The sequence below is a fragment of the Centruroides sculpturatus genome, unplaced genomic scaffold (genome assembly GCF_000671375.1).
Source record: "Centruroides sculpturatus isolate CEXI.00-Female unplaced genomic scaffold, Cexi_2.0 scaffold70, whole genome shotgun sequence".
Classification (NCBI taxonomy): Eukaryota; Metazoa; Arthropoda; class Arachnida; order Scorpiones; family Buthidae; genus Centruroides; species Centruroides sculpturatus.
In genome coordinates, this window is record NW_019384571.1 from 503987 (window position 1) to 514335 (window position 10349).

The 10349-nt window shown below is 37.6% G+C and overlaps 1 protein-coding gene and 1 pseudogene across 1 annotated transcript in view; one reads left to right on the plus strand and one right to left on the minus strand.

The window, feature by feature from the left end:
* LOC111624189 (R3H domain-containing protein 2-like) overlaps positions 1-10349 on the plus strand; it is a 282865-nt gene that overhangs the window by 121834 nt on the left and 150682 nt on the right. The window lies entirely within an intron of this gene.
* On the minus strand, positions 4105-7728 carry LOC111624188 (annotated as a pseudogene).

Sequence of the window (10349 nt, forward strand, 5' to 3'; positions counted from 1 at the left end):
CGAATTAGACGCATTCATTAATGGGGACGAGCTCCCTCATAACAAAACTTCCACGCACTAGATATACCGATTGCATCCCTGGAGTTGATGCACGTGCCCCGTAATCCTGCCTTGTATATTTCTAAAGTTTCCATCATTCTCAGTTGATCAGTGCGATGTGAGAGCCTGATCATGTGTGCATTTTGTATGTCTGCCGTGATTCCCGGTTCAGTGGCTACCGTTGAGAGGGCGGTGGTGTGTTTTTTATTGTCGATGTCACGTTTGTGCTCACACAGCCTTTTGTGAAGGGAGCGTTTGGTTGACCCCACATAAACCAAACTGCTGTTGAATCTATCATCCCAAAGCGGGATAGCATACACCCCCAGTGCGTGTTTTAAGTCGATTGCGTCTTTCCCATTGCGAAGCAAGTTGTAAACCGATCGAGGCCTTTTATAAGCTATCTTAGTTTTATTAATGGATGAAATTTCCTTGTATATCGCGTCCAGATGGTGGTTGTACCCAACGATTAGTTGTTCTTGATTTGGATCAATGAAAAGCAGTTGGCCAAAGATAGTATTTTAGAGACTCATTTGTGAGAAAGCAAGGATTTTGCACCAAAATTTTTCAAGAAAATCCCAGGTTTAAGTTCTGAGACTGATTAAGGCTAGTTGATGTCGGTTTGAAGTTTAAGAAGCAAAGTGGCGTACACAGTATGGTTCAGCATGGAGAGGCTTCAAGTGCAAACAAAAAAAAAAAAAAATATGGAAAAGTTTGTGAAAGAATTTGGTGTGAACATGACTGCTGGGGGGTTTTATCCCCAGCAAGTGTTTAATTGTGATGAAACCAGACTGTTTTGAAAAAAAAAGCCAAACAGAACATGCATAATCCAGGAGGAAAAGGTTTTGCTCGGACACAAGCCAATGAAGGACAGGCTAACTCTTTTGCTTTGTGGCAATGCTAGTGGCAATTTTAAGGTGAAACCATTGCTCATATGTCATTTGGCAAACATCTGTGTGTTTAAGAGAAATAATGTTATGAAAAGAAAGTTGTCTGTCATTTGGAGAGCTAACAGTAAGACTTGGATGACCAGACAGTTTTTCGTGGAATAGGTCTATGAAGTTTTTACTCCTAATGTGTGGAAATATTGTAATGAAAATAACTTGCCACTGAAATGCCTGCTTTTGATGGACAATGCTCCTGCCCAAGCATGGAGGCCAAGTTACTGGAAGAGTTTAACTTCATCACTGTAAAGTTTCTCCTTCCTAATATGACTCTACTGATTTAGCCAATAGATCAACATGTCATTTATAACTTTGAAAAGTATTACACCAAAGCATTTTTTCAAAGGTACTTTGAGATTACCTGGGACTTTTGGAAGAACCACTTCAATAATCTTTCATTGCTTAGGTCTTATTGACAAGGTCTGGTAGCAAGTGACTCACAGGACCTTGAACTCAGTCTGGAGGAACCTTTGGTCTGATTGTGTTGCAGAGAGAGACTTCAAGAAATTCGAGACAGGGCCTACTAGAGTTATCAATGATATCATATTTCTGGGCAAAAGCATAGTCTTGAGAGTTGACAATGCTGACATTGAAGAACTGGTGAAGAAACACAGTACAGTCGACCCCCCCTATAACACAGGTTCCTATAGTTTGGATTCCTATATCACGACGAAAAAATTGCGACAGTATTTGTACAAACGTGCTAAAAAAACTCCTATAATTCGGTAAAATGTCATCGCCAACTCGTGTCGCGACAGGATTGCACAAACCGTTGAGTTTAAACGAGCAGCGGACCTACAAAAAACCATTTATTATTTAACATCCATAAAAATTATATTTATATTAATGNCTATAGTACATAGTCAGCATTTGGCATTATATTTAACAGTATTAATTAAATGCAAGAACCTTTAATTAATGATTTTCATTAAAAGTTCTTGCATTTAATGAATACTGTTAAGAAATACTGTCTTTAAAACTGTCTTTAGAATAAATACTGTCTTTTAGAAAAACATGGGTATCTGTAAGCCAGGAAAAAAAATTAGTTATTATACAAAAATATTATTAACTACTTTTCTGAATTTTCAGGAAAAGTGAACAATAGCAAATTATTGCTTCCATAAATTATGCATTTAATTCTATTTTTTGTTTTTAAATTAAATTATAAGCCACGGTGCTAGAAACAAAGGAAATCTTACACTATGATAAATTGAAATTGAAATGCTCTCTCCATCCTAGTGTTAGGCCCATTGTGGTGCAGGGTGACACCCACTAGCCGCTTATCTTCCCTTATCCTGTCCATCCAGCATTTGCTGGGCCTCCTGTGAGGGTGCTGTCCAGCTGGGTTGAGATGGATGGTCATTTTTGCAACAGATTATTCATTGCTTCTGACAACATGGCCATACCACATAGGTGGTTCTCACACATTTTTTCAATAATTGGCGCCATTCCCATGATCTTGCGGATATCTGTATTTGCAACATGGTCAAGTTGAGTATTAATGATATAATGACAGCCCTAATGACCAACAAAGCATTTTCATCTCCATTCCATGAAGAGCTTGCTTATGCCTTACAGTTGCCAGCCAGCACTCTGTCCCATACAATGCCACTGGTCAGACAACAGTCTTATAGATCTTCGATTTGAGTCAAATGGGCATTTTCCTGTCACAGAGGATTCCAGTGACCTGTTGCCATTTCAACCATGCTATGTTGACTCGTGCTCGTGCATCAGGGAGTGTGTGTCCATCAGATGTAAGCAAGGAGCCCAGGTATTTAAACTGGGTGGTTTTTGGGAGTTCTTGGCCACTGACATTGATAGTTCCAGGATTTTCAGTTTTTCCAAGATTCAGTCACAGGCCGTTTGCCCTAGGTGTTCATTTCATTCCTGTGTTTGGTGTTGCAAGTTGTCCCAAGTCTCACTGGTAAGGATCACATCATCTGCATACAGGAGGGACCATGGATAGGGTGCTTGTATATCAGCAGTTGCTGTGTCCATACATAAAATAAACAGCAGCGGTGACAGTGCAGACCCCTGGTGAACTCCAACATTAATTGTAAATGATAATGAAATTCCTGCAGGTAGTCTAACAGAACTTGAGACATTGTAGTAAAGCATTTGGGTCCACTTCACATAGACTTCAGGGTCTTCATGTGTCCTTATTTGGCATGTAATGCCAAATAAGGACATTTGGAACACTATCAAAGGCCTTCTTGAGGTCCAGGAATGCCAAGTATGGTGCGGTTCTTTTCCCAGTGCTTTTCAACAAGCATTCGTGCCGCATAGATTGAATCTGTGGTCTCGCAGCCCCTGACAAAGCCACACTGGTTTGGGGTAATGGACACGATATTGCAGAGGCGATTATCTATGATGCGTTCAAAGATTTTCATTGTGTGACAGAGTAGGTGGATGGGTCGATAATTTGCACATTCACTGACATCACCTTTGGCCTTCCAGATTGGCACTGTGATGCTTGTCATCCAGGCACTGAGGGTTTTATTTTCAGTTGTAATATGATTAAATAGTTCAGTAAGGGTTTCAGTTCCCTTGTCCCCAAGTAACTTCGAGGCTTCAGATGGAATGTCATTTGGACCTGTTGCTCTTCTGTTCTTCGTCCTTTGTATGGCTGCTTTGACTTCTTGTGTTATGGGTGATGCAGGTCCATGAATAGGCTGTGACTCTGGGATGGGTGGATGGGGGAACTCCTCATTGCATATGCCTGCAAAATACTCAGACCATTGGTTTAGAATATCTTGTGGGTTTCGCAGGATTTGCTGGTGACTATTTTTGATTTTCATGATTTGGCTGATGCCTTCAGTTGCCTTGTGGCAGGCCTTTGCAAGGCAGTAGATTTGGTTAGTGCCTTCTGACGTGTCCAACTGAGCTTGTAACTGCTGGTAGTGGCAATCTTTTGCTACGGCCACTGCTTGTTTTGCCACCGACTTCATGGCTTTGTAGTGTCAGAGATCAATATCAAGCCTTTTTTGCTTGCTGCCTGAACCTCATTGTTTCACCACCAGGTCTGTTTGTTAATAAATTTGCATCCTGGTTTGGTCTTCCCTAAGATATCTGCAGCAGCACCCTGGATCTGTTCTACTATTTCACTCCAGAGTGCATTCACAGGCTGGTCAAGATTCACAGCAAAACTGGCCAACTTGAAAGTCAGTTGTTGTTTGTATTCACATTTGCTCAATTTCCACCACTTAATTCATTCAGGTTTGGTTATTTTGGCCTTTGCTTTTCGAGGCTGGGTGATTTGAAAGTCCAGAATGAGTGGGTGGTGTTGGGGTCCAATGTTCTTTGATGGGATCACTTTGGCATTTATTGCATGCTTCAGATCACAGCGTTTGATCAACCAGTAATTGATTTGAGTTGCATGGTTTCCACTGATGTAAGTGGCTAGGTGTGTGGGCCTCTTTTTGAAGAATGTGTTGGCAATAGCAAAGTCATGTGCTTCAGTGCAATCCAGGATGTGGCAGCCATCCTCATTTTGTTTGCCAAGTCCATGACTGCCATGACATTGTGCATATCCCTGCCTAAAGGACCCCACATGTCCATTTAGGTCACTGTCGATTAGGACCTAATCTTCTGGAACAAATAAATGTCTGAAGGTGCTTATCAAGTTTAACCCAGAAATCATCTTTCTTTGCACAGGGCATCCAGTTTGCGGAGGCATAATATGAGATGACATGCATGATGATCGAGTCATAGCTGAGCATGATAGATATTATGCAAACAGAGATTCGATTGACAGCAGTGACACTGTCTCGGAATCTCTTGTTGACTGCTATTGCAATTCCATTTCGTTTTGTACTTTGACCATGATAGATTAATTTGTATCCTTCACCAATATCCTTTGATTTGGAGCCTTTCCATTTTGTTTCCTGCAGGCAGGCTATAGCAATATGGCGGTTCTTCAGGGTATTGACCAGTTCTCTGCTTTGGCCGGTCATTATTCCGATATTGAGTGTGGCTAATCAAAGAGGAGGTTGGACTAGCTTCTTTAGCCTGTTCCGTCCTTGAACAGGTAGCCCTTGTTCATTTCTCGTGTTGTTGGGGCATCAGCAGCACGCATTACCTAAGAGGTATGCCCTAGCCCTATTTCGAAATTCGTTTAGTAGCATTCCGTAAATTGAAATTGAAACTAATGAAACTAATAATTGTCACTCATGTTAAATGGAAAATGTAAATTGCATGATCATTGTTGTACCATTCTTCAGGCAATAGTGATTTTCTCGAAGTTGTCCATCTATGTGTGAGTGAAGATCTAGTGATTTTCTTTCCCAAACTCTTTCTCATTGAATTGGTTTCTGTGTATATTACGGTTTGATGTGGTGATCCAGGTTTGATGGAAAGCACACCTTCACACTCAAATTGATAATACAGTAAAGCCTCGATTATCCGACCCCCGATTAACCGTCACCTCGGTTAACTGACTGTCCTAGTCGGCTAATTTCAAATGTCCGCTAGTGATGTGGCGCTACAATATTTGGCTATGTCTTGGCTACTTTAATATTATTTTTATGTGTTTTAGCTGGCAACACTGGATCGACCATGAAAGGGAGCTAGTATTTAAACGAGGCTTAATTTTCTAGTTTTTAACGATACAATAGCGACGATTATTATTTTAAAAAATTCTTGTTACGCTTAACATCGATGAAAATTCAACGCAAAGTAGGTTAATAGCGATATACTAATATACTAGTTACATGGGATATAATAATATACTACACTAATAATGGATTTTTTCATACTTTTCGGTTATCCGACTTTTCAATTATCCGACTAACCCCAGTCCCCAATTGAGTCGGATAATCGAGGCTCTACTGTATTTACAGTTTACTTACAGATTCTATATGCAGAAAGTACAAGTTCGAAAACATAATATATATACAGGATAACAATGCGTACTAGATAGGTTTCCAGGAACTGTTAAACTTTGGAGAGGCCTCAGTCAGCTTGTGGAGTTGGCTCAACTGCACACTCAGTCCAGTCTCTGCACTAACCCGTCCCTGAGATGTTTACCAGAAGAGAACACTCTCTCTCTATGCTCAGCGGGCTTCCCAAGTGCCTGAGATTACCGTGTACCAGTCTCTTGCCCTTCTCCCATTCCTCTCCCATTCATCCCACAATTTAAGGGTTTTTTGGATGGAAACTTCCGACTAATCACAAACCTTTCTTGCCTGAACAGCTTTAACCTAGGTCCGATGTTTTCTGACAAGAGTCAAGCTTACAGTAACGTCTGCCGCTTGTTTACATTCAGTTGTTTACCATATGGCAAATGGTCTACTGTCTGACCACAGGTGGGTCCAATTGACAAAGTCGGTGCTTCCTTTGTTTTCTCTCTGTTTACAAGTCAACACCTTACAAGTGTATATTGTAAGGTGGGTCTAATTGACAAGGTTGCACTTCTTTTGTTCCCTCTCTGCTAAAAGATCAATACTTTACAGTGTGTGTTATCTGTGGAGCTGGCAGCATGGTTTCGCTTTGCAGTAAACTGTTCTTTGACTTTGACAATTTTTCTTGCCTTGTGTATTATTTCTTTTGTTCTTTTTTAATCCATAAGCCATTAGAGGACCTAAGAAAGGTAGTGTAAGTGTAAAGGCTAAAAGGAAAAGAATGAAAATAACAATGGAGGTGAAGAAAGAGATTATACAGAAGCATAGAAATGGCATTTGCATTTTGGATCTGGCTTTGCAGTTTGACTTAGGAAAGTCATTGATTTGTACCATTCTCTCAAGAACAAGGAAGAATAAAGGATGCTAATATTGCCAAAGGAGTGGCTATGATCACCAAGCAGAGATCACAGAAGTGGAAAAGTTGTTTTAAATCAAATGCCTCTGTGTCCTTATCATATAGTTTATTATTTAAGATGTCTACTAGGACTTATTTTATTAACAAGACTTATTATACCGATGACTTGATTCAGCAAATTAAAGAAAACTAATCAGAAAAAACAGTCTTTATTTTTCACATGTACACATTATACACGATATTATTGTATTTCGGACCAGTTGGTCCATCATCAGCAGGTTTACAGCCAACATTTTCTAAAACAAATCATTAAAATTACTACAAATTAATAAAATTCTGACAATAAAACTAATAATACCAATAACACAGGTCTGCAAAAAAAAATATTTTTTCCAGCTGCATGGGATATTTTTGCTGAATTATATGTTTTAAAGATCGGAGATTCTAAAACTGACTTTCGTAACATCCCATCACATATAGGTTTTTTGCAAAGTGAAAAATTTTTGATAAAAATTCTTCTTTATTACAATGAACCAAATATATTATATTTTCTTAGAACTAATCAAAAAATTTTTTCTGATATTTATACACAGTTTTAGGTCTACTCTTTTTTCTTATGACACCTTTTCTTCTTCTCTTTGATGTTTCTTTGAACTCGTTTCTGATTTCCTTCTCTGGTTTCTGGATTGAACATCCAACAGTAGTCAGCTAACATATTGACATCCCATTTTCCTTGGTAACGTCTCTTGATATCACAGACATCCTGGTGAAATCTTTCACCCTGTTCTTCACCGTAGGCTCCCAAGTTTTCAGGAAAATAGTCAATATGGGAGTGTAAGAAATGAACTTTTAAGCTCATCTTGCATCCTTGAGCTTCATACGCTGCCAGCATGTGTTGTACAATGGTTTTGTAGTCAGGGTCCTTAGTATTCCCCAAAAACTTATGCACTACATTCTTGAAAGAGTCCCATGCTTCTTTTTCCTTTTCTCCCATTGTTTCATCCCCTTTACCTAAAGGGGATGCTGACTTTTCACTGTGTATTCACCACAAACTTAATAGAAGCTGTCGGGAGAAATTACACAACCTCTGCGAGCCATATTCCCAAAATAAAAATACAAGCACAGTAGTGTTTGAATGCTGGATATAAACTGAGTGTGGCATTAGATGGCCAGCGAGATACTGAACTTATTTAGCTTGTTGAAACATGATTTAATTCAACAGCAGGTTGTTTATATTTATTCCTAGTATCCCAGATAACATGTCGAAACATGCTCAATCTCACCAGTAATATTATTCACTATCAACTTTTAACTNGTGGCATTAGATGGCCAGCGAGATACTGAACTTATTTAGCTTGTTGAAACATGATTTAATTCAACAGCAGGTTGTTTATATTTATTCCTAGTATCCCAGATAACATGTCGAAACATGCTCAATCTCACCAGTAATATTATTCACTATCAACTTTTAACTTGTTTCTACACGATCATGTGACCTTCCTCCTAAAGCTAAAACTACTTAACCCACCTCTCCCTACCACTACTCTCTTCAACCATTAACATTTTTATTTATTTATTGCCAAGTCCAGCTATAATTGATAGAATAAATGTGAGAAGTTTTCATTTTAAGGCCATTTCTTAAATAAAAAAAAATTTTAAGTTAACTAGGAATTTTACACTAAATACAAACAGAAACTTGAGTGTAACAAAAAAAATCGATGAGATGGAATGTTTTTGGTATTTTTTTCGTTTTTACCAAGTTGAAATCTATAAGAAAATGTATAAAAATTCTATACAGTTTTTTACTTGCAGACCTGTGTAATAGCATTAAATAACTTAGTTTTTTGATCTTTAAGTACCTCAAAAATCAAAATTACAAACAGGATAAATCCTATTTTATTTCCAATATACCTGTATATAATAACAAATATAAGTAACTTTAAGAATGTTTAAACTGTCTTTTAATAAACTTACAATATTGCACTCCTACTATCACTTGCACAATTAACTTATTACAAGATTCTTTCTCTTATATATCTCCAACCTTCATTCCCTTTGTCGATGATTCTGTTCTATGATTGGTGGATTTCTCTTCCTATATTGTTGTTCATTCTGTTCTTTTGTCTTGCTATATAAATATGTTCATATAATTGCCTTTTAAAATTATTCTTTTTTTTTTTTTTTTTTTTTTTTTTTGTTATAAAAAATTTTTCATTAATTTCCTTTTAAAATTTTTTTTTTTTTTTTTTTTTTTTTTTTTACACTACTCAAATCTATTTCACATCCTGTCGTATTACAGTGTTCAGCTATTGCTGAATTTGCATAATTACTTTTTATGGCTCAAATATGTCCTTTTAATCGTATTTTCAATTTTCTTTTTGTTTTTCCTACATATGTTTTCTTTTGTTCACAATTGCAATTAAATGAATATACTACACCTTTTTCTTCTTTAATCTCGTATTTTTTATCATTTCTATAATATAAATATTTTTTGGTTTTTCTTTTGGTTACTGATATTTGTTGTTATTATATACAGGTATATTGGAAATATGATAAGATTTATCCTATTTGTAATTTTGATTTTTGAGGTACCTGTACTTAAAGATCAAAAAACTGTAAGTTATTTAATGTTATTATTGGTATTATTGTTGGAATTTTATTAATTTGTAGTAATTTTAATGATTTGTTTTAGAAAATGTTGGCCTTAAACCTGCTGATGAGGGACTAACTGATCCGAAACACAATAATATCATGTAAAATGTGTACAGGTGAAAAATAAAGACTGTTTTTTCTGCTTAGTTTTCTTAAATTTGCTGAACCAAGTCATCAGTATAATAAGTCCTGTTAATAAAACAAGTCCAAGTAGACATCTTAATTAAATAATAAACTGGAAAAGTTGTTCTTGAACCAAACGTCTTCCAACACTAGAGGAGTTATACTTCAACACATCAAACAACCTTTCCAGCTCCAGTGATATTTGTTTACACCTCAGCAAACGTTTTCAACCTCATCGAGGTCTTCATCAGGCTACTTTACTTAGGAATTCGAATGCGTTTGGAACGGAACGTATATGATTCAAAATTTATAAACCGATTAAGAATACTAATGGAACGTTACGCACGCGCTATAACGACTGTAAAGCACGTGTGATATCAAGTTTGCGTAACGGTAGAAGCAGACGAATTAGACGCCTTCATTAATGGGGACGAGCTCCCTCATAACAAAACTTCCACGCACTAGATATACCGATTGCATCCCTGGAGTTGATGCACGTGCCCCGTAATCCTGCCTTGTATATTTCTAAAGTTTCCATCATTCTCAGTTGATCAGTGCGATGTGAGAGCCTGATCATGTGGGCATTTTGTATGTCTACCGTGATTCCCGGTTCAGTGGCAACCGTTGAGAGGGCGGTGGTGTGTTTTTTATTGTCGATGTCACGTTTGTGCTCACACAGCCTTTTGTGAAGGGAGCGTTTGGTTGACCCCACATAAACCAAACTGCTGTTGAATCTATCATCCCAAAGCGGGATAGCATACACCCCCGGTGCGTGTTTTAAGTCGATTGCATCTTTCCTGTTGCGAAGCAAGTTGTAAACTGATCTAGGCCTTTTATAAG